General features: G+C 42.9%; 1 long non-coding RNA gene across 6 annotated transcripts in view; it reads left to right on the top strand.

Annotated features, from left to right (window-relative positions):
- Nucleotides 1–946: 946 nt before the first annotated feature.
- The window catches only part of LOC127487868 (uncharacterized), a 154,277-nt gene continuing 128,193 nt past the window's right edge, over nt 947–27,030 (top strand). For 4 of the 6 annotated variants that reach the window (XR_011381595.1, XR_011381598.1, XR_011381596.1 and 1 more), the window contains exon 1: nt 948–14,141. This is a non-coding gene — a long non-coding RNA (uncharacterized lncRNA). Of the gene's footprint in view, nt 14,142–27,030 lie in introns of all 6 variants that reach the window. The other 2 variants (XR_011381597.1, XR_011381599.1) reach the window with 2 other exon arrangements.

The raw sequence follows: 27,030 nt of genomic DNA, 5'->3' as shown, positions 1-27,030 counted from the left end.
TCAACAAAAGAAACGAAAGAAGCTCTCCACAAAAAATAGAGTGTTCCTTAATTTGCAATGCCTTGAAAATCATTCAAGTATCTGTGGGGACACGTACATGGCACGAGAGGAGAGGACACAAGGACATGTGAGCACAGGGTGAGAAACCTTCCCTGTCCTGCCACACTCTCGAAAGGCCCCCAACTGCAGGTGACGGTCCAGTAGGAAACCAGGAGCCAAGAACATCAGAGGGTTGTGCCGTGTGAGCGGCAGCATCCAAAGCACTGTGGCACGGATGTGCATCTTGGATAAGATCACAATAGCACGGGCCATGAAAACAAAAAGAGAAAAATGGGATTCCATTTTTAAACAGATGTTGTTAATTTTTTTAAAAACTGAGTTAGGGGAGGCAGAGGAAGACTGAGAGAGAGAAGGGACTTCGATTTTCTGTATCACTCTCCAAATGACCACAATGGCTGGAGCTGGGCCGAACCGAAGGCAGTGCACTCCAAGGTGCCGGCTCTCTCCCACAGGTCCATTTCTCGAGGTCTGATGGGGGCCACCCGTTTCCTCTGCCCACGGAAATGGTGCATGTGAGCAAGCAGAAGTGGAGAAGCCACACTGGCTCAGTGAAATAAAAGAAAAGTGAACCAAAAACAAAAGTTCAATTTTCAGAACATTGAACTGAAGGAGCATGAGGTGTGTACATGCCAAAGATCAAATGTGCTCAGGTGAAGAAAAGTGATGTTAGGTTCCATAATCCGATTTCAGTGCAAGCCCCAAGGCAAGATCTAAAGCAAAGCTTGATGGGTTGCATTTCTGCACGTGAAACGCCTTGCTTGGGGAAAGCATGGAGGAGTGTGGCTGGTGCGAGTCAGGGCTGCCAGGTGTCAAGAGGCCAGGCAGCTGTCCAGAGGTGATGGGGGGGTGGGGGTAGGTGAGAAGAAGGGGGCGGAGCCTCGGGCTGAGGGGCGAGTGCTGGGGTGGGTCTCCTGGGCGGCGCCCTCTGTGACGTCAGGACGTGCCTGCGTGCGTGGGCGGAGGGCGGGGGCGTGATCCCGAGGAGGAGGCCAGCTTTGCGGGTCCTGGAGCAGCGAGCGGAGGCGAGTCGGAGCACCGGGCTGAGTGGTAGATGATCTTTGGAGGGGTCTCCTCAGCCCGCTGTGCCCCCGCCTGTCGCTGTTTTGGGGCCGACTTTCTCCCGACGCCCGGAAATGGTGAGTTTCTGGGAGCGGGAGGTCAAGAAGCTGCGGCGTCGGCGCCCCAAATGCCGTCGAGTCCCAGGCCCAGGCCCAGGCCCAGCCCAGCTTGACGTGGAGCGTGCAGCCCCGGGCGCCGCTGGCAAGGTGAATGTGCTCGGACTGTTGGGTGGCTGGGCACTGAGGGCCCGCACCCAGGCCCTGCAGATGTCCAGAGGGGTTGGGCGAGCCCGGTGCCTGGAGTGTGGGTTCAAGAGGTAAGGTGTGGGGGCCCGCAGAGGCTTGGTCCTCGCGCGAGGGTCGGGAGGGTAGGAGGAAGGGGCATGCTCTCGGATCCTCCCCTATGGGGCATGGCGGGTTTTCCTGCCAGGGTCCAGAGAGTGCTTGCTGACATCCTGTGGGAGCCAGGCAGAGGGGCGGGTGCGGGCTTCAGGTGCCAGTCACCCTGCTGGCCACGTGGATGGGCTGCCAGTCCCATGGCTCTTGGTAGGACAGCGGCAGGTGGCGGTGGGAGTTGTTTTTGCGGTCCGTCGGGACGCTGGCCGAGCCTCTTAGCTGGTCTCCTCTTAGACAGAAGGAGTTTCTGGGATTGGAAGCCGAGTGGGCTTGGGTGGGCTTCCTTGGATTCAGGAAACACGCGCCCTCCAGCCCCCTGGAGGTTGTCTCCGGTAGTCCTGCCACACAGGGCTCAAAGGGCCGCTGGGCCAGAGGATGAGAGAAGCAGAAGGGCAACAGTCACCAGACTGAAGAGTCCCACTAGCGTGAGGTCAAGGGAGGACCAGCGGGTGGCATTGGATCTCTCCGACGTCTCAGACAGCTGGGCCTTGCGGCTGGCAGGAGTTTGGGCAGAGGCGCCAGATGCTCCCTAGTGGCACCCACAACACCGGGCCCTTCATTCAGGAGGTTTTCAGTGACGTCGCCTCTTTGGATGTGTGTTGGGGAGGGTGCTTGTGCAGGGAGACTGGAGAACACGCGTTATCCTTGTCAGACGTGTGTTCAGGTGATGTGGGATTTCGCATCTGTTGCTGTGATAGTGACCATGGCCCCCTGGTCCATGGTCTTCATAGGCATCTGGGAGTTGTGGCCTGAACCTGCTTGGAAACTTCTCTTGGGTCTGCCTAGGTCCTCCCCCTCACCTTCCTCCCGCAGCCCTTCTGTTCACAGCTAGATGCACCTTTTTGGTCTCCTGTCCCAAAAGGCCTCCAGTGATGTGGGCTTTAAAGCGGGTACCCGGCTGAAATGAGGGGGCTTCAGGTGCGGGACACGCATTCCAGTACATGTGCCTCCCTGGGATGTGTCCCAGGTGTTGGCGCGTTGTGAGGCCAGAGGCAGGAGTGGCTGGGTGACGCTTACTGCCCTGCTAACCTCACCCGCCAGATTGGAGGACACGAGACACTTTGCAGTATTCACTGGGGCACACGTCCTTTCTTGGTGCTCTCTGGTGAAGTGGCCCAGGCCCAAGACCAGAAAGACCAGAAGGAGGTGCATGAGAAACCCAAGGAAACTGCAGGTGTGCTGTGTTGCCTTACAAGATGGACTTGGTATGTGCTGGGGCGGTTTTCCACCTGTGCTAACTGAGTTGAGTTCAGTGCATGTTGGGGCACCTCGGGAGAGGAGAGGCCTCCTGTCCTTAGTGCAGCTGATGCTCCTTAGAACTGTATCCCTGGGCCAGCGTCGCGGCTCAATAGGCTAATCCTCTGCCGTTCGGCCCCGGCACCCCGGGTTCTAGTCCCGGTCGTGGCACCGGATTCTGTTCCGGTTGCACCTCTTCCAGGCCAGCTCTCTTCTGTGGCCAGGGAGTGCAGTGGAGGATGGCCCAAGTCCTTGGCCCTGCACCCCAGGGGAGACCAGGAGAAGCACCTGGCTGCTGCCTTCTGATCAGTGCATTGCGCCGGCTGCAGCTTGCCAGCCGCGGTGGCCACTGGAGGGTGAACCAACGGCAAAGGAAGACCTTTCTCTGTCTCTCTCTCAGTTTTCACTCTGCCTGTCAAAAAAACAAAAAACAAACAAACAAAAAACTGTATCCTTGAAATCATTGAATTGCTTTCCTGGTCACTAACTGAAAAGATGTAAAAGGGAAAAAAAAATAAAAGGCCAGCTGCGGTGGTGGTGTGGAGGCAGGGTGAAGGGGATTGGGCTTTAGGGGGTGGTCCCTCGCCCTGGCCACCTGTTTCATCCTTACGAACCAGGTGTAAGGTGGGGGAATGTTCCAGTGCTGGTGGCAGCCCCAGTGTATGGCGGAGCCCTCACTAATCTTGTAGGGTATTGAAAGCAGCACTCTAGTATAGTTGCTGGGCACTCCTGTCTTTCTGCTATGTCAAAATCTCGTTTGCTAGTTTATTTATTTTTGTCTTTTCCAGTAAAAATTGTTACCTTGTTTTTATTAAAATTAAAAGGGAGGCTGGCACCACGGCTCAATAGGCTAATCCTCCACCTAGCAGCACCGGCACACTGGGTTCTAGTCCCGGTCGGGGCGCCGGATTCTTTCCCGGTTGCTCCTCTTCCAGGCCAGCTCTCTGCTGTGGCCCGGGAAGGCAGTGGAGGATGGCCCAAGTGCTTGGGCCCTGCACCCCATGGGAGACCAGGAGAAGCACCTGGCTCCTGCCATCAGATCAGCGTGGTGCGCCGGCCGCATTGCGCCAGCCGTGGCGACCATTGGAGAGTGAACCAACGGCAAAGGAAGACCTTTCTCTCTGTCTCTCTCTCTCACTATCCACTCTGCCTGTCAAAAAAAAAAATTAAGAGGGAAAATAATGAATGCATCTGGAATATTTTTAAAATAATGGGATAGGGAAGATGTATTTGAAATATTTTTGTCTTAGATGATTTACACTGTGGAGAATTTTTCCTGTTGTCACAATTTGAGTTTCTGTTCATCGTTTTATGTAGCCGGAACATTTTTAAATTATAAAGTGTATGTATGTGTGTGTTTTGTTGTTGTGTTTTTTTTTTTTTTTTGCTTATTGCTGCTGTTGTGTCCTATTTATTTCTGTTGACACAAATTGTTCCTATCAGAGAGATATTAGCCAGTGTAAAATGATTGTTTTTGGCCTGCACTCTTGTATGAAATGAGGCCTTTACTAAAGAGGAAAATTCATCATTGTTATAATATGCTAAATGGAAAAAGGGAGATATTCATGCAAATCCAAGGCAGTTTTTCTTTAGCTTTCAAAGATCACCTTAAACTAGTTTTAGGCTTTCTGACAGCCTTTGGGTGTCATTTGTGAGTCTAAAAAGTGTTATTGGGGGCACTCCTTGGTATGTCAGACCCTGTGTTAAAGTGCCTAGATTTGAATTCTGGATCCATTTTCAATTCTGGCTTTTCTGGTAATGTGTGTCCTGGGAGACAGTGTCTGGATCCTTGTCACCTACATGGGAGACAGAGTTCCTGGCACCTAACTTCAGCCTGACCCAGTTCTACTGTTTGCAGGCATTTGAGGTATGAGGGAGTAGATGGGAGAGCTCTCTTTGCCTTTCAAATGAATAGTTAAACTTTTTCAAAAACGTGGTTTTTATCTATTCTTAAAATTTATTTCAGAGGTAGACACTCATACATGCACATACACATATGCACACACACAATATGCAAGAAACAGATATAAAGGGGACTCCTATCTGCTGGTTCACTTCCTAATTCCGACAACTACTGAGCCTGAGCCTGGCTGTGTTGAAGAGTTGGGAACTCATCCCGTGTTTCCCACATGGGTGATGGGTACCCAAATATTTGAACCCTAACCACTGCCATCCTGGTCCACATTACAAGAAGCTAGAGTCAGGAGCCAGAAACAGGTACCCAATTTCATGAGCTATCACAACATACCTTCTAAGTCCCCATTAATAGGAAGTAGTGCCAGGAGCCAGAAGTGAATACTGAACCCAAGTACTTCTGGTATGAAATGCAGGTGAACTTAATGGGCATGTTAACTAAGATTTCAAATCCTTTTCCCTTGAGTTATAAAAATCATTACAGTTCTCAACAGTTTTAAAAGGAAATTGAGAACTTACATTGTGTTTTAATTTTATTTAGTTCATATAGTTCTCTTTGTGAATTATCTTCATCTTTTTCATATGTGTATACACATTTTATGTAAATGCATTAGTACTATGTGAAGTTTTCTCTTGTGACATTATATGAAATTTATTAACATATCACACTGATTACAGTTAATATATTTCAGTATTTGTTATTTACTTAATGTACCTCATTTTCTTAGTTCTATACAAAATTTGGCATTTTTTGCAAATAGGTAAGCAGGGATGTAGGGAACAAATTAATGTGCATTGTTTTCCTCAGTATTTATTTATATATTGTTTTTATTTTAATGGTGTTTGTAACAGACTCAGTGTGCTTTTAGACACATTGTAAGAACACAGGGACATTCCCTTCCTCCCTCCCCATTTCTCCCTTCCACCATGTTTCCTTCTCCCTTTTCTTTCTGTCTTTGGTTTAGTTTTTGAGAGAGCCAATTTTCAAATTATATTACAGTAAAAATGTTTAATACAATATCAGATAAGTTTAACAAGTAAAATCAAAATGCCAGTTTAGTGAGAATATAGACTGAATATGAAGAGTGCTTTTCACCTTTGTGCAGTAAATTTTAAAGTAATTACAGATCAATAAAATATGATAGCATAACATCTTTAACTGTTGGTTTCACAAAAGTATAAAACAGAGTTTTACAAAACTGTATTTGTAGCAATACTGATACACAAAACATTTCTTTCTTCTTTTTTATTTTGTAAGATTTCTCCCTCTTCCAGAGGGAGTGTTCCCATTTCACCACATCCTTGCCAGCATTTTTACTGTGTTTTGGATTTTAGCCATTCTAATAGGGCTGAGAAGAGACCTCCTTGTGGTTTTGATTGGGGTTTCCCTGAAGCCTGGAGATGTGGAGCATTTCTTCGTGTGTTTTTTTGCCATTTGTATTTTTGCATTTTGAGGATGGTCTGTTGAAATCCTTTTCCATTTCTGAACTGGATTGACTTCATTGTTGACTTTTTTAAGTTGTTGATATATTCAGGATATCAATCCTTTGTCTGATGGTTTGCAAATACTTTCCCCATCCTGTTGGATGTCTCTCCACTCTAATTATCATGTCGTTTACTTTTGAGTTTGATACAGTCCCATTTACTTTGTTTTGCTTTTGTTGCCTGTGCTTCGGGGTTCCTGTCCAAGAAGTTGTTCCCTGCACCAGTGTCTTTGAGTGTTTCCCCTATGTTTTCTTTCAGAAACTTCATAATGTCAGGTCTTAAATTAGGTCTTTGATCTATGTTCAGTTGATGTTTGTATGTGGTGAGAGATACAGATCTAATTTCATTCTTCTACATATATGAATCCAGTTTTGTCAGTACCATTTTGAAGATGTTATCATTAACTCCACTGTGTATTCTGAGCACTTTTGTCAGAAGTCAGTTGGCTGTAGGTATGTGGATTAAATTCTGGGATCTGTCTCCTATTCCATTGAGCTATATATCAGTTTTTATGCCAGTACCAAGCTGTTTTAATTATTATAGCTTTGTAGTATGCTTTGATATCAGTTATTGTGATGCCTCCAGCTTGTTTCTCTTGTTCAGGATCACTTCAGCTATTCTTGGTCTTTTGTGATTCCATATGAATTTTAGGATTGTCCTTTCTAATTCTGTGAAAACTGCCATTGGTATTTTGATAGGGATTCCATTGAATCTGTAAATTACTCTGGCGTAGATGTTTTAATGATCCTAACTTTTCTAATCAATGAGCAAGGAGTATCTTTCCATTTTTGTTTGTATCTTTCATCAATGTTTGATAGTTTTGATTGCAGGGATCTTTCACTGCTTTGGTTAAATTTATTTCTAAATATTTGATTTTTTCAGTTGCTATTTTGAATGGAATTTCTTTCTTGAATTCTCCTTCTGTGAGTTCACCAGTAGCCTCCAAAACTACTGTTTTTGGGGCCTTCACTGTGGAGCCACCACCTGCAGCTCCTGCATCCCATATGGCTGTTGGTTCATGTCCTGGATGCTCCATTTACGATCCCGGTTTCCACTTTGGAAGGTAGCCAAAGATGGCCCAACTGCTTGGGTCCCTGCCCATGAGAGAGACCCAGATGGAGCCTCTGGCTCCAGGCTCTGGGCTCCTGGCTGTGGCCTGGCTCAGCCTCAGCCCTAGTCCTTGCAGCCAGGCAAGGAATGAAGCAGCAGGTGGGAGATGGCTCAATCTCTCTCCTCTTTTACTCTATTTCTTTCTAGCTGTATCTCTCACTCTGTAAATTGGACATTCAAAAAAATTAAAACAGCCTTTTAAAAAAGTTACTTTTCCCATGTGTTTATTTTATACATGCAAGTTTACTGAATTGAAGAATTTTAAAATTCTAGTCCTTGCAGTCATATTTTTTCCTCTGCTTTGTTTATTCTGCTGTTAAAGCTATTTTTTTCCACTGATTGGGTGTTTCATGTCCAAAATTTCTGTTTGGTTCTTCTTGGTGAATTTTATCTCAGTAATATTTTCATTCATGTTACTCACTGATTTTCTCATTTCTTTATCTAGCTGAATTCTCCTGCATCTCACTGAGCTACACTTATTATTTTGAATTCTTTTTCTTTCATTGCAAAAATTCCCTTCAGTTTAGGATCTGATTCTGGAGGATTACTGTGTTGTTTGGAGATGTCATGCTACTCAGCTTTTTCATGTCTCCTATATGTCTATGTTATTGTCTGCCCACGTTCTGTATTTGTCCTTTCATCTTTATGATAAAGAATGTATGGTTTAACTGGTTTACAGGGTATCACTTGTGTTGTTCCTTTTGGTTTAGATCTGGATGAGGCCAGGGGTATAGTCTCTGAGTGATTTCCTTTTGTCTTAGTATCAGCTGTGTTTATCCTTTGCCCCACACATTGCCCTGAGTCTGTGATACTGGTAGAAGAACAGAGGCATACTGCATGATTTTTCACTGTGGAATTTGTCTCTCTGAAATTGGGGTAAGGAAAGGAAGCAAGGCGGTTTCCCTGCTGTATGCCCAATGGTTGCTCACATCCCAGTCGGCCCTCCAGGCTGAAGTACAAGTGAGTGAGTCTCTCTCTCTGCCTCTGGCTCTCTGTAACTCTGCCTTTTAAATTAATAAAATTTTTAAACCGGGGGAAGCTGTGGCATAGTGGATAAAAGTGCCAGCATCCCATATGGGCACTGGTTCAAGTCGCTACTGCTGCAGTTCTGATCCAGCTCTCTGTTGTGGCATGGGAAAGCAGAAGGTGGCCCAAGTTCTTGGGACCCTACACCCAGGTCAGAGAACTGAAGGATGCTTCTGTCTCCTTGATTAGGATTGGCCCAGCTCTGGCTATTGTAGCCATTTTGGCAGAGAAACAGTGGATGGAAGACTTCTCCACTCCTCCTTCCCCCTCCTCTCTCCTCTCTCTCTTCCCCTTCTTCTCCCCCCCGCCCTTGCTCCCTCTCCCTCAGACTTTCAGATAAATAATTAAAACTTTAAATAAACATTCAGTGGGTGGCTATGGAATTCCCTGTAAGCTAAAAGAGTGAGCAGCACAGTTTGTTTCAATTTCTTTTTACCTTTACCTCAGGTGGAAGCTGGCAGCTGGCAGCTGGCTTTGCCACTCAGCTCTCCTTCCAACTCAGCTGGCTTCAGTGGGGCCTGTGTCTTTTCTAGTCCTGGGGAGGCTTCCTTGTTTGTTGCTCCCCCCCATAAGTCAGACCCCTGGAAAGGTAGTCATTCTTTTGTATTTTTCATATTTCAGAGCAACTTGTTAGTGTGGCCATGCTCAATTCAACCATATTGAATCTCTCTATATAATTTCTTGGAAATGGGATTATTTTTTCAAATTGTGTGAGTATTTATGTACTTTCAGTGATATTGCTTGTATGTAACTTACAAATCCCTTATTCTCTACCTTCATTCTTGACAGTGAAACACAGGGGAGAAATACAGAAGGAGTACAGTGTTTGAAAAGTAAAAGAAAAAATCTGATTCACTATCAGCAATTCTTCCAACTTCCTGTATTTGTGATTTCATTTTAAAAAGCAAATCAGTACTTCCTACACTTAATCAGATAAAGTTTTTTTTTTTCTTGCATTGTGTGAATTCACAGGCTTGTATTATTCATTCAGCAAATCTTTGAGGAGCTATATCCTGCTTTGACTAATAGCTCTTCAGAAATTCATATTCTTGGAGGTTAACCACACATAAGAATGTGTCTGGTATAGTGTGGTGAATAAGCAACAGATTCTCTGTATAAATTTTCATATCAGGTTTGAACTGCTTGTATGATATCTTGGTAAGTAAGTGTCAGCTCTTAGCTGCCTAGGGCTCCCACCGTCTTTAGTAGCAGGATGGGATTAATGGGAACTTTGGCATTGTGGACTTGAAGCTGCTTTCTTTAAGGGACTCTTCGGTGGTAGATAACCAAGTGGGAGTGTGCAGAAGAGAGAATCATTCCCTTTTTCAGTTTCTTGTGGGCTCAATTCATTTTACTTAATTATAATTAGAAACATGGGAACTGTGAGTAACTGCTTGTTTGGTTTGGAGTACTACATCTCTCTAGAATCAAATAGGTGCAGTGAAATACAGGACAGAACTTAGGAAACCAGAATAGCTTCTTTCTCTAATGGAGCTCATGGTTTGTATCGGCACCCTATTCTTTTACATAGATCAATTTTGTCATATGCTGTTTTTCTATTAGTGCTGCTTTTTAAATTGAAATGTTTCTTCTTTTTTAGCACTCCTTAAGCTACAAATCTTTATAAAATTACTAAGCAAACACCTTTAGATTTTCTTAACATCCGGTGGCTCAGTGGACTCTCTATGGTATTTTCATTGATTTTCAGTCTTTTTTCCAGCGATACTGGCAGTGATGCACAAACACTTTGAGTTTATGTTCTTAGTGCGTTAATAGGTTGGTTTGAAAGTCCATGATACAGCAGTTGTGTTTGTGCAAATTTGCATTTTTAAAAACAAGCATTAATAGAACTGGATAGTTATTTTTAAATAATCTTCTGTCAAATAGAAACTCTGCCAAAGTAGGCAGTGAAATTTGGTTATATGGATTATCCACCTTGTGTTCCGGTTGTCTAGAATAGTCCTGACACCTTGCAGCATTTTAATAAGTGGATGTGTTAAAGAAAAGTGAGATTGTCACATTAGGGAAAATGCAAGTTTTCTGTAACAGTGCCTCTCAGTATTCAGTGTGTCTGTTGATCAACTGGGCGTCTTGTTAGGATGCATATTCTCCTTTACCACTTCTGCAGTGGGGCCCAAAGATCTGCCTTTGAACAAGATCCCAGGTGATGTCCATGCTGCTTGCTTTAGTTGAATAATTTGGTCACAGAGTGTCACTTTACAGTGAAAAAAGACATTAGTGCCAACTTTGTGTTCATTTCTAGTAGTCTCATTTGAAAATGGTGTGAAGTCAATTTGTGTTTTTCTTTAGCCTAATATACCCAAAGTATTATCGTTTCTACATTGAATTGATATGTTGAAAACTATTAAAGGATTGTTACAATTTTGGCCAAGTGTTTCAAGTCCAGTGTATATTTTGGATTTACAGCACATTTCAGCTTGGACTAGTCCTATTTAGTGTGTCCAGTTTGTCACCCATGATTGGTAGTGGCTGCTGGATAGGGCAGGGGAGTTCTGCAGAGTACTATTTAGCTTTGCCTCTCCCTGTAGTGCTATAGTTAGTTTTATGTGCCTGATTTCTGCTGTATTGTATGTATCAAGGCAAGGTCTGGATTGATGGGAACTTGGCCTATAGAATGCAGCTCATTCTAACTTTATTCTTTGTTATTACACATTCAGTACAGAAGACTTAGACAATGCAGAGAATGGAGGAAAAGTAGGCAGTTTTTGTGCCATGAAATACTAGGTTTGCTTAAAACAATTCCAGAGCCTATTCTAAAACTTGTTTGATACACCTGTATTTAGTATTTACATAGTAGATTCAGCAGATACTTGGTGTTTACAGTATCAGCTTGAGAGGCTGACCAGGAGTACTTTTAGTGTTCAGGGAATAGCAGTACCTACATTTACCCTTAACTAATGTGTGATATAATTTTTCAGTTAGGTTTGTGTTTAAGTCTGAGTACCTGTACTTAGATGACATTAGGCAAAACTCTGGAGTTTTGTGTACATTTCCTTGTGACTGTTATGAATTTGAATGAAACCCTGTATATATAAGATTTTAAAGCAGTTAAGTGTGTGGTCGTTAATGCTATAAATTATTAGATTTACTCTTATTCAACTGGATGTACAGTGTCAAGGAACAGTTATTTGGCATTGTTTGGGACACCAGCACAGAATATTGGCATGCCTGTTTTGTGAATTCTGGTTCCACTGCCATATCCTGGGTGAGGCATCAAGTGATGGATCATGTGTGTTGTATTTCTACCACACATGTGGTATACCTGGTTTGAGCTTCTATCTTAGTTTTCTTTACTATCTCCCTAGACCCACAGGTAGTATGATTTGTATGTACATTATGTAGTTGAGGTAATATCCTGTGGCCAGGCCATCAAATGCCCAGCAGAAATGATGACACAACAGAGAAGCTTCTAACGGCTGTTACCAAGAAACTTAGTGTGTGTATATTTGACCTACTGGAACAGTCATAAGCCTCAACCATTTTTGGGTTTTGTTACCCCTGCCTTCTTTCAAGAGACCAATTAAGATTTATACCCTAATTTTCTCCACCCCATCCCCTATTATTTTTTCCCATGTTTGGAAGCCAGGGGACTCAACTTGAAAAACTTGTATGGAGAAGCTCACCTCTGCCTACTGCCCTCCCACCCCACCGTGCACCTGAGATATAAAAAGGTCCAGCCTACTGGGGTCTGGGCACTCTGCCATGTGTTTTGTGTGCATGCTAGCAGTTGAGTACCCGCATGTGCAGATTTATCTTCTTTGAATAAGTATGGTCTGGCTGAGAGTTCGTATTCTGTCTTTGCTCTGCTCTGCACCCTTTTGCTTACCTTTGGTGTTCCGTGTGAGGAGCGGAGTGAGGGATTAGCATCTTGCCCCAGTGTGCCACTCCTGTATTCCCTGGCTAAGAGCTGTGACCCCTCCCCACTCTTCATCTGAATGTTCTTCTGCTTCCTGAACTCCTTCCCCTTTGTACTATCTCCACCAACCGCTACCTTTCTCTTTCCTACAGTCTCCTTTTTCCCTTCTGACCTGGATGGCCCTGGGAGAAGGCTCTCCAGAATATTTTTTCACTCCCACTTGCGCTTCTCATTTCCCAGTGAAGTCACTGCCAGTGCCTTTGCCACATCTCATTGCTACATGCCGACATAGGACCTAATTATCAACCCCATCAGATTGGAATAGAGGCCTCTGTCACCTCATGGTGTTCAGTCGGTTTCTCTCACTGTCTCCTCTTAGAGGACTCAGAATTTAGGTTCTGGGTTGGGGTGATTCTTTCCTAGGGAAGCTCTGGGAATGGACCCTATTCCCTCAGACCCTCTTTTGCTTAATCCATGGGTTCAAAAGCCCTTGGAGGAGGGCATGACTTCTAGATCCAGAGCCATCATGCAGGAGCAACACAAGGCTGCTTGCTTTCCTTCCCCAATCAATCCGATCCAGTGTATAGATACCCTGTCCCATGTCTATACCCTATATCAGCAGGAAGTAGCCAGAAAGAGACTGACGCCCCACCTCCTTATCTATACTCAGAATCCGGATTGAGGAAACAAGTATACAAGCCTCAGCCATTTTAAGTTCTGGTTATTCCTGCCTTATTTCAAGGGGCCAATTTCATCTCTCATCCTATTATTCTCATTCTTCCCCAGGTTTCAAAGCCAGAAGGAAAAACTTGAAAAACTTTTATGGAATGTTCCCCTCCGACTATGGCTCCCCACCCCCCAGCCCACTTAAGATACAAAAGGGCGCAGCTTCCTGGGGTCTGGGCCATCTGCCATGTGTTAAGTCTGCGTGCTTGCTGGCAGTTGGTCCAACTCTGAGAGTTTATTTTCTTTGACTAAATTTGACTTGGCTGTGAGTTTGTTTTCTGAACGCTGTGGATCTGCACCCTTTTCCCTACATTTGGTGCCCAGTGTGAGGAGGCACTGCTCTGCACACACCCTTTTCCTTACAGTTAGCACTGGACTTCTGTTTAGTCTTTACTTCAAAGTTTGTATGACAATATGTCAGAAACAACCTGACACTTGGCAGCTTCTGAAAGGTTGTGGCCTGTTCCATAATTGCTTTGGCCTGTTCTTTAGTCTTTTTTTTTTTTTTTGGTAGCTGATAGCCAAAAAAGCAAAGCAATACTAGTAAAATTATATTTCTCTGGGATATTTTGGGTAGTATGTGAGGTGATGAATAAAATTTTTTGAACTTAATGGTTAACTTTTGAAAAATGTTCTTTAACATTTTTGAAAGGCATAGTTACAGATAGTCACAGAATGATGGGGGCCGGGGAGTCTTCCATTGACTGGTTCACTCCCTAAATGTTTGTCATTTCAGGGCTGGTCAGAGCAAAAGCTATGAGCCTGGAACTCTATCCAGGTCTCCCACATTGGTGGGAAGGCTCAAATACTGAGCCATCTGCTTGCTTGCTGGGTACATTAGCTGGAGGTCGGGTCAGCGGTGGAACAGCTGGGACTTGAACCAGTGCCCATATGGGTTCAAACCAGTGCCTGTGTGGGATGCCGGCATCAGAGGCTGTGGTTAACCTGTTCCTCAGTGCTAGACCAGCTGAGGAGCAGTATTGCAGATAGTTTCCAGGATCATAGAAGTATCTGCCTATTGATTGTGAAGAGATGCATTCAGGTTTGGGGTGGCTAGGGAAGTAGGAATTCAGCATAGATAGGTTGAAAGGAATAGGGTTCTCTGTTACCTTCTGCCTGTTCTCTAGGTCTCGTGCTGATTTCTGTTTCTGCTATCTCTTGCTCCTTAGAAGTAATCAAAACCATCTGTGTTTAATGCTGAATTCAGAAATACCTGAGTCTATATCCACGAGACACTGAAATGATAAAGGCTAGTAAGTACTAATTCATGAAGCTTCCCTTTTTAAAAATCTAGGATTAATGGTTTTTAAATACAGTGCATGTGACTTTTAATATTTTGGCCCTCTAGATTCCCCATTTAATTTGACCTGGACTAGTTTTATATATGCCAACATGTAAATTTTTAAGCTTTGCTGTTTTGTTCATACTGGATAGATTCTTATGCAGAGCTGTCATTTTTTATTCAGGCCAAAATGTAATTTCAGTTTTAATTTGTCTGTTTGGCCCAGATCTACTTTTGTCAAATCTAATTTTATGGCTTTTTGTAATTATCATTTTCTTTTTATCTCTGAATACTTTAATTGTGAAAATGTGTTGCACAGAGACCTCGGTCCACTGATGAAAGTCTTTATAGAATAAATATATAATACAAAGCTTTTATGTCAACTTTTACTTGATCTGCATTTCTTTCCTTACAAGTGGAATTGGCATTCTAATACACTGGGTTTCATTTCTTGCTTACAAAGCTTTATGTGTCCTGTCTTTATGTTTTCATGAATGTTTGTAATTGTTTTTGTAATTTGCTGTCTGAGTCTATATCTGGGGACATGCCTGAAGAATGGTTTCTTTGTATTTATTTGAAAGGCAGAGTTGTGGAGAGGCAGAGAGTGAGTCTTCCATCCACTGGTTTGTTCCCCAGATGGCCACAATGGTCAGAGCTGTGCTGTTCCGAAATCAGGAGCTTCTTCCAGGTCTCCCACATAGGAACAGATGTCGAAGTATTTGAGCCATCCACTTCTACTTTCCCAGGCCATAGCAGAGCTGGATCGGAAGTGGAACAGCCGGGGCTCAAACCAGTGCCCATATGGGATGTTGGCACTGCAGGTGGTGGCTTTACCAGCTATGCCACAGCATCGGCCTCAAGAATGATTTCTTGAAGTTTATATAAATGTATAGTGTGTGTATGTAGGTAGGTATATGGGTAGGTAGATAGATACATTTCTTGAAGTTTATATACATGTATAGTGTGTGTGTGTAGGTAGGTAGAGAGGCAGATAGACAGACAGATAGATAGGCAGATAGATAGACAGACACACACACACGATAATGTGTGGTCTGTTATCCACTGATTCACTCTCGAGATGGCTACAACAGCCAGGCTCGGCCAAAGCAAGGAGCAAAGAATTCAATCCAGGTTTACCCACATGGGTGGCAGATGTTCAAGCACTGGGGTTGTCATCTTCTGCCCTCCTAGATGCATTAGCCAGGAGCTGAAGCAGACGCAGAAGAGCAGGAATCAGACTGAACGGTCCATATGGGAAGCTGGTGTCCCAAAAGCAGTTTAACCCTTTGTACCACACCTCCAGATCCACTCAGCTTTATCCAATGTCAGACAAAATCTACTTTGTATTATTGAGTGTTAAGTTCATTTTCACACAAGATCTTGCACTAGTATTGGATCAGGGAATTCTGATAAATGGGAATTTGGGAAGCAGTATGGAAGTAGATCTTCAAGAATGCAAGATTCAAAAGGAAGATTGGGCCAGAGGTGGGAAAATTGTTTCTCAAGTCCATAATTTACCCTCCAGGAAGGTAGAAATAGCAGACAGTATGTATTCTCATCTGTTACCAAGTAACCCTTCCATGTTGAAATGTTCCCCTCTGCATATTCTGGAAGTGTTTTTATTTTGCATAAATGAAAAAAAATACTCTCTGTACCAGTGATGCCAGGAGTTGCTTCTCTTCCAGACCTTTTTTAGAATCTTTTTAAATTTTTATATCCATCTGTGTAGTTGAGGTACACATTTGAACATCTAGTAGATATTTCTGCCTTCTGGACTTGTCCCCAATTCTGTTCCACCCAGCATCTTTCTCCTTTTCAGTTGGTGGCAATTCTACCTTCCTGTTGCTTTTTCCTTTTCTTTCACATCCCATGGCCAATGCATTGGGAAATCCTTTTGGCTCTACTGCTATACCCAGACCACTTCATCACCTGAACACCTGCCAGTATCCTTCAAACGCATCATCCTTCCCTTGCAGTAGTTTAACAGGTTTTTGTGTATGTCATTGCTCTAGTCATTGCCTTCTGCTATAATTTGAATATGCCTTGCCCCCCCAACATCATGCAGACATTTAAACTTAAAGCCATATATTAATTGCAATCAGAGGGTAGCAACTTAGTTCAATTATGGTGTCTTAAAAGATGGACTAAGAGAGACATCCTTAGGCCATTAGGGGTGTGTCCTCTGAGCACAGTTCTTGGGAGATTTTGGTTATGACTGAATTGGGCCTAGCTGCTTTCAGCCTCCTCACTTGCCAGCCAAGTGTTCCTCCGCATACATTCTGCCTGTGCCATACTTCTTCCTCAGTCTTTGACTTGAAGCTCCAATCTGTGAACTGAATAAACATTTCTCATTATAAAGTTAGGTTGACAATCACCTGCCTCCGGACAGGCTACTCCAGATGTTACAAACATTAGAAACAGACTATCCAAAACATGCTTTTCCTGGTAATCAACCTATACCCATGGCACCGTATACCCATGGCACCGTGTGCGTTTACGGATGCCAACAAGTTACTGTTTGGAATAGTGATCAAATCCTCAACAGAAAGATAAGATCCATGTAGAACCCCACGGGGGATCAGTACAATTGGGAGAAATAAGGGCAGTAATCAAGGTTCTACTTCTTAGCCAGGATGGGCCGGTAAATATATTTTCAGACATCAAATACTTAGTACAGGTAGCAAAGACGATCCCTTTTGCAGTCTTTAACCCAACCGATAAGCCAATTGACCAGATGTTCACAACACTTAAAGAGCTAACTGAGAACAGAAAACACCCATGTATATCTCACACGTAAGATCACATACTGGGTTACCTGGCTTTATTAACCAAGGCAACAAAAAGGTTGATCGTCTTATCTCCTGCAACACAGCTTCCATTGGACACCTAGAACAAGCCCACATTCTACACCAAAAATTTCATATGTCGGCAAGCAACATAAAATTGCTTTTCCCGGAGCTAACAATAAGCCAATGCAAACACCTAGTACACTCTTGCAAGAATTGTGCACCCCTTGCCCCATTAGGCCCACTGCAACAAACCCGCGAGGCCTTGCTCCTAATAAGCTCTGGCAAGTGGACGTCACCCACATTAACTCCTTTGGTAAACTTAAGTTTGTCCATGTGGTGGTAGATACTTACTCAACAGCCCAATCTGGAGAAAAGGCTAGTAATGCGATAAAGGCGGTTAAATCAGACATGCTGGTCCTTGCTGTCCCCTGGACCATAAAGACTGATAATGGGCCACCGTATACATCACAGGAATTTAATTCCTTCCTGAAATCCTGGAACGTACAGTCTGCCACAGGTATCCCATACAACCCACAGGGACAGGCAATCATTGAAAGAACTCATAGGACAATTAAAGATCTCTTACAAATACAGAAAAACAATCATATGCCCAGACCCACAGCTTGCTTTGAATGAGGTCCTTTTCACTATCAATTTTCTTAGTTTTGATTCCCAAGGGATCAGCCCAGCTTATAAACACTGGGGATGCTTTCCATCCCAGACCCCAGCCCCTATGGCTAGGTGGAAAGACCCCCCCCCCCGACAGGAGAATGGAAGGGACCACACCCTCTGCTAACCAAGGGTCGAGGATATGCTTGTGTCTTTCCAGAGAATGCAGGACAGCCCATTTGGGTACCAGCCAGAAACATCAAGCCTGCAACTGACAGCCAACAAGAACCAGCTGAACAAGACTGAGAGTCTGCCTATCCTATCATCCTACCCTGAGGAACTGCCCATAGCAATATCCGTTACTGTTTTATACCCCACTAGCTCTGGTCAGCCACTCAAATGGCCCACAGCCCATGTGCAGTCAAGCCATTCCTGATGAACATTGTTCCTCATTCCTACCCCCATCTGAGCAAGCACTCCTGTGGTCTCCCATTTTGAGCGCTGGTTAGTCAATGACAGGTAAGATCCCCTGGGGGACAACCTAACACAGGCACAGCCGCACATGGAGACCACATGGAAATGGGGTCAACAGTGGTATGGCCACGAATCATGCCTCCCATTGCTCAAAAATAAACTGAAAAGGGGGAAATGCGGTGGAATGAGAAGGCCATGCCAAGATGGCCACTGGCTGTGACTGGATGGTTTCGGAAACTGCCTGATAACAGGGTGTGATTGGTTAGGGCATAGACGGCCCCTTGACTGGATTGGCTGCCTTGGCTATATAAGCTGTTATAGCAACTGAAATAAATGAGTCTGCGGGCTGCTTGCCTCAGGCCTGCTTTCACCCAACTCCCGGGGTCTGTGTGGTGACTCTGCCTCTCTTGTCCCCACCAGGCTCCTCCTCACAGAAATGAATCTACAGCAATAGTTAGTTGCCTCTGATCTTCCGATGCAAAATTGAGTTATACACCTTCTTTTCATGTGAACATGGTAGGTGAAAGAAGTTTTTTAGATTGTCAGATCTGCTGTTGTCAACCCTGATTTTCAACAATCCTACATTTTTCTCAGAGGAATACTAGTCATACGCATAACAAACTCACAAGCGTCCATAACCTGGCTCCCCACTGCCCTGTAACTTTGAGATCTTTGCCTTACTCCAGCTGACTGTGCTTGTCTGCTGTTCCTTGAACAATGCATTCACGAGCAGCCCTCAGCACGTTTGTAATGACTCTTCTGATACTCTAGTGAACTCCTTTACCTCCTTCCAGTCTTTGCTGAGATGTCATCTCATCGAGCTGTGCTCCTCTCATTGACTGCCTCCCATCAGCCCTGGCTTTCTGATCTTCCATACCTGATGCTACACCTTCCCATCAATACGGAGTTCAGAGCTTTTTCTCACGCTGTTGGTCATGAGGGTGTTTCATGAGGGGACTTTCCATGAGCTTTTTGAAGTTCACATGCATGGATTTTAAAAAAAAATTGCACCAAAATAAACTTGTAAACATCAGTTTCCATAAACTTTGTGAAGTACTCTTGTATTTCTAATTGTTTTGCCTTTATTGTCTTAAACCTCATTAGAACATAAGCTCTCTGAGATGACAAAAAATATTTTGTTTTGTTCAATAGGGTGTTAGTAACCCCTAACGCAAAGTATGTGCTCATAAACATTTGTCAGTTTCATTGAATCACAGAGTAAGTCCCAAGTCTAGCATTGAACACAATAAATTAGAAGGGCGTATAATTGAAAAACAGTGCAATCCTCTGTGCAGAAAGAAATTCGTTGCAATTTTTTCATCCCATGTAACAAGCCATCCTGAAACATTGTGGATTATATGATAATTATTAATTTCTCACTATTTTGGGCATGGAAGGGAGGTTCTTAACTTGGAGTCCCTTGTGTGTATAGTCTGATGGTGAGTGAGGCTGATGGTTCCTTAATTCACGAGGCTGCTGAAAGATGGCAGAAGGTAACCCTTTATTCCTCTAGGCTGCTTCTCTACTTGGCTCACTTTGGCTTCCTCACAACAAGGTAGTAGGTGTAATGTCTTATTCCAAAGCTGGATCCCTGTAGAGCCGGTGTTAGGAGAGGCCTCGGTGGCAGCTGCTGGTTGTCTTGTTGCATTAGAAGCCTTAAGACTAGGCCGGCACCGCAGCTCACTAGGCTAATCCTCCGCCTTGCGGCGCCGGCACACCAGGTTCTAGTCCCGGTCAGGGCGCTGGATTCTGTCCTGGTTGCCCCTCTTCCAGGCCAGCTCTCTGGTGTGACCAGGGAGTGCAGTGGAGGATGGCCCAAGTGCTTGGGCCCTGCACCCCATGGGAGACCAGGATAAGTACCTTGCTCCTGCCATCGGATCAGCGCGGTGTGCCGGCCGCAGCGCGCCGGCCGCAGCAGCCATTGGAGGGTGAACCAACGGCAAAGGAAGACCTTTCTCTCTGTCTCTCTCTCACTGTCCACTCTGCCTGTCAAAAAAAAAAAAAAAAAAAAAAAAGAAGAAGAAGAAGCCTTAAGACTATTTATGCATGTTCCAGGAAAGAAAGAATTTATCCCTAAGAGACAAGCTACCCACAGAATAATAAACTCATGATGTTATAGCCAAAGTGACCTTATGAACAGAATGCCATGGAAAATATGATGCAAATAGTATTGAAGCATATGATTAATAATGGTGTGTCTGGTCAGATTGCCTGGGCAAGTCCTGACTTCACCATACACTGGTTATCTTTTTTGTTTAAAGATTTATTTGTTTATTTTACAAAGTTACATAGAGAGAAAAGACGGCGGGGGGGGGGGGGGGGGGGCGGTGTCTGCCATCTGCTGGTTCACTCCCTAATTAGCTGCAATGGCCAGAGCTGCACTGATCCGAAGCTAGGAGCCTCTTCTGGGTCTCCCACATGGGTGCAGGGGCCAAGGACTTGGGCCATCTTCTACTGCTTTTCCAGGCCGTAGCAGAGAGCTGGATCAGAAGTGGAGCAGCCTGGACTAGAACCGACGCCCATATTGGTTGCCTTCACATCAGGCAGCAGCTTTACCTCCTATGTCACAGCACTGGTCCCTGTTATTTACTTTTATACATCTGTGGTAATTAAGTTTCCAAGGAAAGATTTCCAAAAATATTTCTCAGTGATGCCCTGGAATGAATAAACATTTATGCATCATTAAAACTGCAGGGAAAAGCTACCTTATGTGCCGTCTTCTCATTGTTTTTTTTTTGTCCCTTTTGTGATGTGTAAATAGTCTCAAAAAAAAGTAACACTGCCTCCTCTACAGCTACAATTTCTCCTAAACTCCATCATGTGCATGCCCAAAGATGTCTATTGTCATGGGAACATTTAACACACCATGTGTGGCCTGTGGCATGCTAGGATTGTTAATTATGAAAACTGCCATCATCCAATAACTTTGAACAAAGGATGTTAAGAGCAAATATTTTTTCACTATCAGTTGTTATTCTTGGAAACTATTCAAAAGGAGCATACGACAACAATATTCTGAATTTTAAAAAATCTGTTTATTCATTTGAGATATATATAAGAAAAAGACAGAGAACTCCCATCTTCAGGTTCACTCCTCAAATGCTCATGGTGGTCTGGACTGAGGCCAAAGCTGGGAATGAAGAACTCAATCCAGGCTTCCTGTGTGGGTGACAGGAGCCCAATTACTTGAGCTGTTACTGTCTGCCTCTTACTGTCTGTGTCAGCAGGAGCTGAAGCTACCTAGGTACTCTCATGTGGAATGTGGGTGTTTTGATTGCTAGGCTCAACTCCTAAGAAACTTTTTATATGTCTTGTTTTTTTTTCTGTTTAATGTAGTATGTTTAGAGAACTATAACCTATTACCACTCATCTTCTAAAGTCCATTTGGAGACTGGATTGACCATTTTCACTTTTGGATGTGCTTTATAGATGTGCTTTTATTTGGAGTCATTTCCTGTAACCCCCTTTGGGAAGGTAAAATTTCAGTCTCCTGTTGCCTTTCTTGCAGTAAGTACAGCTTAAATTAATGTCTTTTAGTATAAGGAATTCAAATTAGGTTGTATTAAAGTTTAGAAACTCTTAAATTCCTTAAATACATTGATAAATAAATACTATCAAGGCTTTGGGTATAACTATCCCTTCCTGCACTTGCTGCTCCAGGAAACCCATCTCGCTCACTGTTCCTCGGATTTGCCATAGGTTTTCCTACCCCATCCCTTTTCTACACTGTGCATCTACTTCTGATTCTGAGAGTTTGTGGAAGAGCTGTTGCTTATCTTGCACCTTAGATTCTGTATCCTGGACCACATGGATTACAGAAAGTGTTTTATTATCTGTAAAGTAGGAAACCACCTCAGATCAATTCAGCGTTGTAAACCTTCACTGAATGCTTCCTTTGTGTGAGTGCTACCTTTTAATATATACTTTTTAATTTTTTTAAAAATTTATGTCATTCATTTGAAAGAGTTACAGAGAGAGGTAGAGACAGAGAGAGGGGTCTTCCATCCGCTGATTCACTCCCCAAATGACCGCAATGGACGGAGCTGCTCTGGTCTGAAGCCAGGAGCCAGGAGCTTCTTCCAGGACTCCCACATGGGTGCAGGGGCCCAAGGACTTGGGCCATCTTCTACTGCCCTCCCAGGCCACAGCAGAGAGCTGGATCAGAAGAGAAGCAACCAGAACTAGAACCTGTGCCCATATGGGATGCCGGCACTTCAACCAGGGCTTTATCCCACTGGGCCACAGCACCGGCACCTTAATATATATTTAATATATATTTACACACTACATAGAACTTTATGAAAGATGGTGAAAACTGTGGGAAAAAGACATTGCTTCCAGACATTTTGAAAGCCCACTACAACACCAGAAGCCCACAAACTGCTGATAATGACTTGTTGATAGGTTTAGTAAATGGGCATGCAGGAGGAGAGTGGTTAGTGTATCATCATTAGTAGAAAGGCTGGGCCAATTAGCTTTGCTCACCTCCTGAATCTCTCAAACTGCATTTTTCATTCTCTCTATTCTCTGATTAATGCATGCTGTTTCCTTAAAGTCTAAGAGAATTTGGTTGACTTGACCCAAATCTAGCACTACTGGAATAGTTTATTCAGCAAGTACTTATTGGGCACAAAATGTGTGCCAGGCACAGTGATTGAATAGATGCTTTTTTTTCTGAGACTAGGAGGCTTTTATGAAAAAGCCACAAATGGCTTCTTTGGTTACTACTAAATTATGCTGTCAAGCAAAACTATTGCTAGTGAGATGCGTTTTTAGTTTTCTTATGAACAAAAGGTTCAGTGAAAGCTGAAGTGAGGTTAGTGTGGATGTTTTAATTCGCCATTTAGTTTGCTATTTATTTGCAAATTGCCTTACCATATTGGTAGCACTAGGTATACCAACAAACTATTTAAAAAATACTTTTGTTTTTTTAAAGATCTATTTTCTTTATTTGAAAGTCAGAGTTACACAGAGAGAGGAGAGGCAGAGAGAGAGAGAGAGAGAGAGAGAATTCCTCCATGTGTTGGTTCACTCCCCAGATGTCTGCATCAGCTAGAGCTGCGCTGATCTGAAGCCAGGAGCTTCGTCTGGGTCTCCCACACGGGTGCAGGGGCCCAAGGACTTGGGGCATCTTCTACTGCTTCCCAAGGCCATAGCAAAGAGCTAGATTGGAAGAGGAGTAGCCAGGAGTAGATCCAGCACCCATATGGGATGCTGGCACTTCAGGCCAGGGCTTTAACCCACTGCGCCACAGCGCTGGCCCTGAAAATTACTTTTGAAAACTAAAATGGTGAGAACTTTTATACCTTAATGGTTGGAAAACTGAAGTGAGTAAATAGACTACTAATCTGGAAGCTATGTAATAAGCCTTTTCCTTTATTACAAGCTTTTGTATTTTTTAAATTTTTGATAGATATTTTTATAACCTTTAGTATCATTAATTACACATTGATCTTAAGGATAGCTTTAGGTAATATACAAATGGTTCAGAATGTTTTTCACTAAGTTTCAAAATACCAATATTTCAGCTTGCTTATGGGAGCACAACTATTCCCCCATATGCTTCCTTAAGTGTTATTGCTTAACTAGTAATTTAATATTTCCAAATAATTACAGCTGATAGAATTTATGATTGAAAGTTTTGGCATAATTGTAGCATTTATTTTAAAATTTAAATAGTCTTGAAATTTATTCTCTCACATAAATATTTATTGAGTACTTTTTAGGTGCCGATTAACTTTATGCTAGGCACCTCATAATCATACAGTAATGAATGAAAATAAGTTCACCACATTTGAGGATTTTAACATATATAGTTTATACCATTTTTTCAGGTTATAGAATTAAATTAATCCAATGTATACCCAAATATTTTCCCCCATTAAATCAATTAGATTTTGCTTACCTAAATTTATCAAAGTTGAGATCTTACAGAGATTCTGTTATTCTAGGGTTTTCTTGATTTCATTGTGCTGTTTTATTATTATTATTATTTTCTCACGACCAACAACTTTATTTTCACAAAGTAGTTGACTTTCTGGTGGCCTTATACTTATATTTCATTACTATATCATTAAATTGTTAATTTTAGCCTGAAAGATAGCTCAGTAAACTTTATTTTTAAAACTTTTATTTATAACTTAGTTAAGCAGAAACAGAGACAGATCTTCTTCCTGCCAGTCATTCCCCAAATGCCCAACAGCCAGGGATGGGCTAGGCTGAAGCCAGGGATCTCCTATCTAGGCAGCAGGGACCCAGGAACTTGTGCCATCAACTGCTGCCTCCCAGGATATACCGTAGCAGGAAGCTGGAATTGAAAGTTGAGCTGGGTCTCAAACCCAGGCACCCTAACAGTGGATGCAAGCGTCCCAGTATTTCAACCTCTGTGCCAAACACCCCTGCCTCTGAATAAACTTTAATCTGAATTTATATCACCACCTTGCTTTAGGGAGCAAGGTACATGACTCAGTTTTATTTGCCAGGGATATCCCTATACATATTCTTGATCAATAAGTTGCATGAGATTTAATAAAAAAAAAATAGGTTTTAAGTAGTAACTAACTGTATTGAATGTCATCAGCAGGAATTGGTACAACTGACAGATTATGAATTGTTTCACAAATGAGCCATTACCCGCTGCTTCCCAAGTGCATCAGCAGGGGGCTGTACCAGAAGTGGAATAGCTGGCTGTTAAACCAGCATTCTGAGATGAGACATGGGCATCTCAAGTGGCCACCTAATCAGTTGTGCCACAAAGCAGGCCACTCTGTATCCTTTTTTAAAATGGATGATGTTTTGTTGTTAATTTGGACAAATTTCTTTATACATATTCCTTCTATATTCTTTAGATGTTTCTGTAAAAGTAGAGGAAAGATAATGTATAAAAGCTCATTACTTAAATGCCTTTGGTTTTGGCTTTTAAAAACAAGTAACACAATTTAGTTCCCTATGTTTCTGTCTCTTCCTTGTTTCCCGGTGAAGGTGATAAAGATAACTTAAGAGCAAAGGAACAGCAGATAGAGAAAGGGATGAGGCTGAAAGCTGTTCTTTTTTTTTTTTTAATCTATTTATTTGAAAGATTTACACAGAGAGGAGAGGCAGGGAAAGAGAGCACACAAGAGAGAGGTCTTCTGTCCTTTGGTTTACACCCTAGTTGGCTGCAATGGCCAGAGCTGCACTGATTCCAAGCCAGGGGCCATGAGCTTCTTCTAGGTCTCCCATGTGGGTTCAGGGGCCCAAGGACCTGGACCATCTTCTACTTCTTTCCCAGGCCAAAGCAGAAAGCTGGACCAGAAGTGGAGTGACCAGGACATGAACAGGTGACAATATGGGATGCTGTTGCTGCAGGCGGTGTGGCTTTACCCACTACACCACACCGCCGGCCACCGAATCTGATCAAACTGTACACTCATCCTTTGTATACTTTTAAGTAGCCTAAGTACAACTCTTAGCTCCCATAGATTAATAGAGAAAAGAAAACAAAAAAATAGATAAAAAATAAATATCACTGCATGGAAAATAAAAATAATTAGTATATTACCTTAATTATGTTTTTAAATAAAGCACATAATTTGAGGCATAGTAACTAAATACATAACATTATAAGGAGATCATTAGAAACAGTTTTCATAAAATCTCAAAGAATAAATGGGATTAAATATTTTCTCATGGGTGAGACTTTTTAAAAATACAGTTTTTATATATCAAAATTATTTACAGAAGAGTGCTGAATAAGATAGTATTCTTGGGATGTAGTTTTTAACATAAAAAAATCCTGTGGGCTTTAGTGAATTATTTCACTTCTTCATACTATTGTGTCTTTATTCTGTGACATCTTTCTTTTTTTTATTTAGTAAATGTAAATTTTCAAAGGACAGTTAATGGATTACAATGGCTTACCCCCCCCCCATAATTTCACTCCCACTCACATCGCTCCCATCTCGAACTCCCTCTCCCATTCCATTCACATCAAGATTCATGTTCAATTATCTTTATATACAGAAGAACAATTCAGTATATATTAAGTAAAGATTTCATCAGTTTGCACCCACACAGAAACACAAAGTGTAAAATACTGTTTCGGTACTAGTTATAGCATTACTTCACATTGGACAACACACTAAGGACAGATCCCACATGAGAAGTAAGTACACAGTGACTCCTGTTGTTGACTTAACAATTTGACACTCTTGTTTATGGCATCAGTAATCTCCCTAGGCTCTAGTCATGAGCTGCCAAGGCTATGGAAGCTTTTTGAGTTCGCCGACTTCGATCTTATTCTGACAGGGTCATAGTTAAAGTGGAAGTTCTCTCCTCCCTTCAGAGAAAGGTACCTCCTTCTTTGATGGCCCCGTTCTTTCCACTGGGATCTCACTCACAAAGATCTTCCATTTAGGTCTTTTGTTGTTGTTGTTGCCAGAGTGTCTTGGCTTCCCGTGCCTAAAATACTCTCATGGGCTGTTTAGCCAGATCTGAATGCCTTAAGGGCTGATTCTGAGGCCAGAGTGCTGTTTAGGACATCTGCCATTCTATGAGTCTACTGTGTATCTGGCTCCCAATGATGGATTGTTCTCTCCCTTTTTGATTCTATCAGGTAGGATTAGCAGACACTAGACTTGTTTGTGTGATCCCTTTGACTCTTAGACCTATCAGTGTGATCAATTGTGAACTGAAATTGATCACTTGGACTAGTGAGATGGCATTGATACATGCCACCTTGATAGGATTGTATTGGGATCCCCTGGCATGATTCTAACTCCACCATTTGGGGCAAGTCCGATTGAGCATGTCCCAAATTGTACATCTCCTCCCTCTCTTATTCCCACTCTTATATTTAACAGGGATCATTTTTCAGTTAAAATTTAAACACCTAAGAATAATTATGTGTTAGTCACAGAGATCAACCAATAGTACTAGAACAAAAAAAAAATACTAAAATGGATAGAGTATTACATTGCACATCAACAGTCAGGACAAGAGCTGATCAAG

The sequence above is a fragment of the Oryctolagus cuniculus genome, chromosome 13 (assembly GCF_964237555.1).
Source record: "Oryctolagus cuniculus chromosome 13, mOryCun1.1, whole genome shotgun sequence".
NCBI lineage: Eukaryota > Metazoa > Chordata > Mammalia > Lagomorpha > Leporidae > Oryctolagus > Oryctolagus cuniculus.
This window is presented reverse-complemented; position numbering and strand designations above follow the sequence as displayed.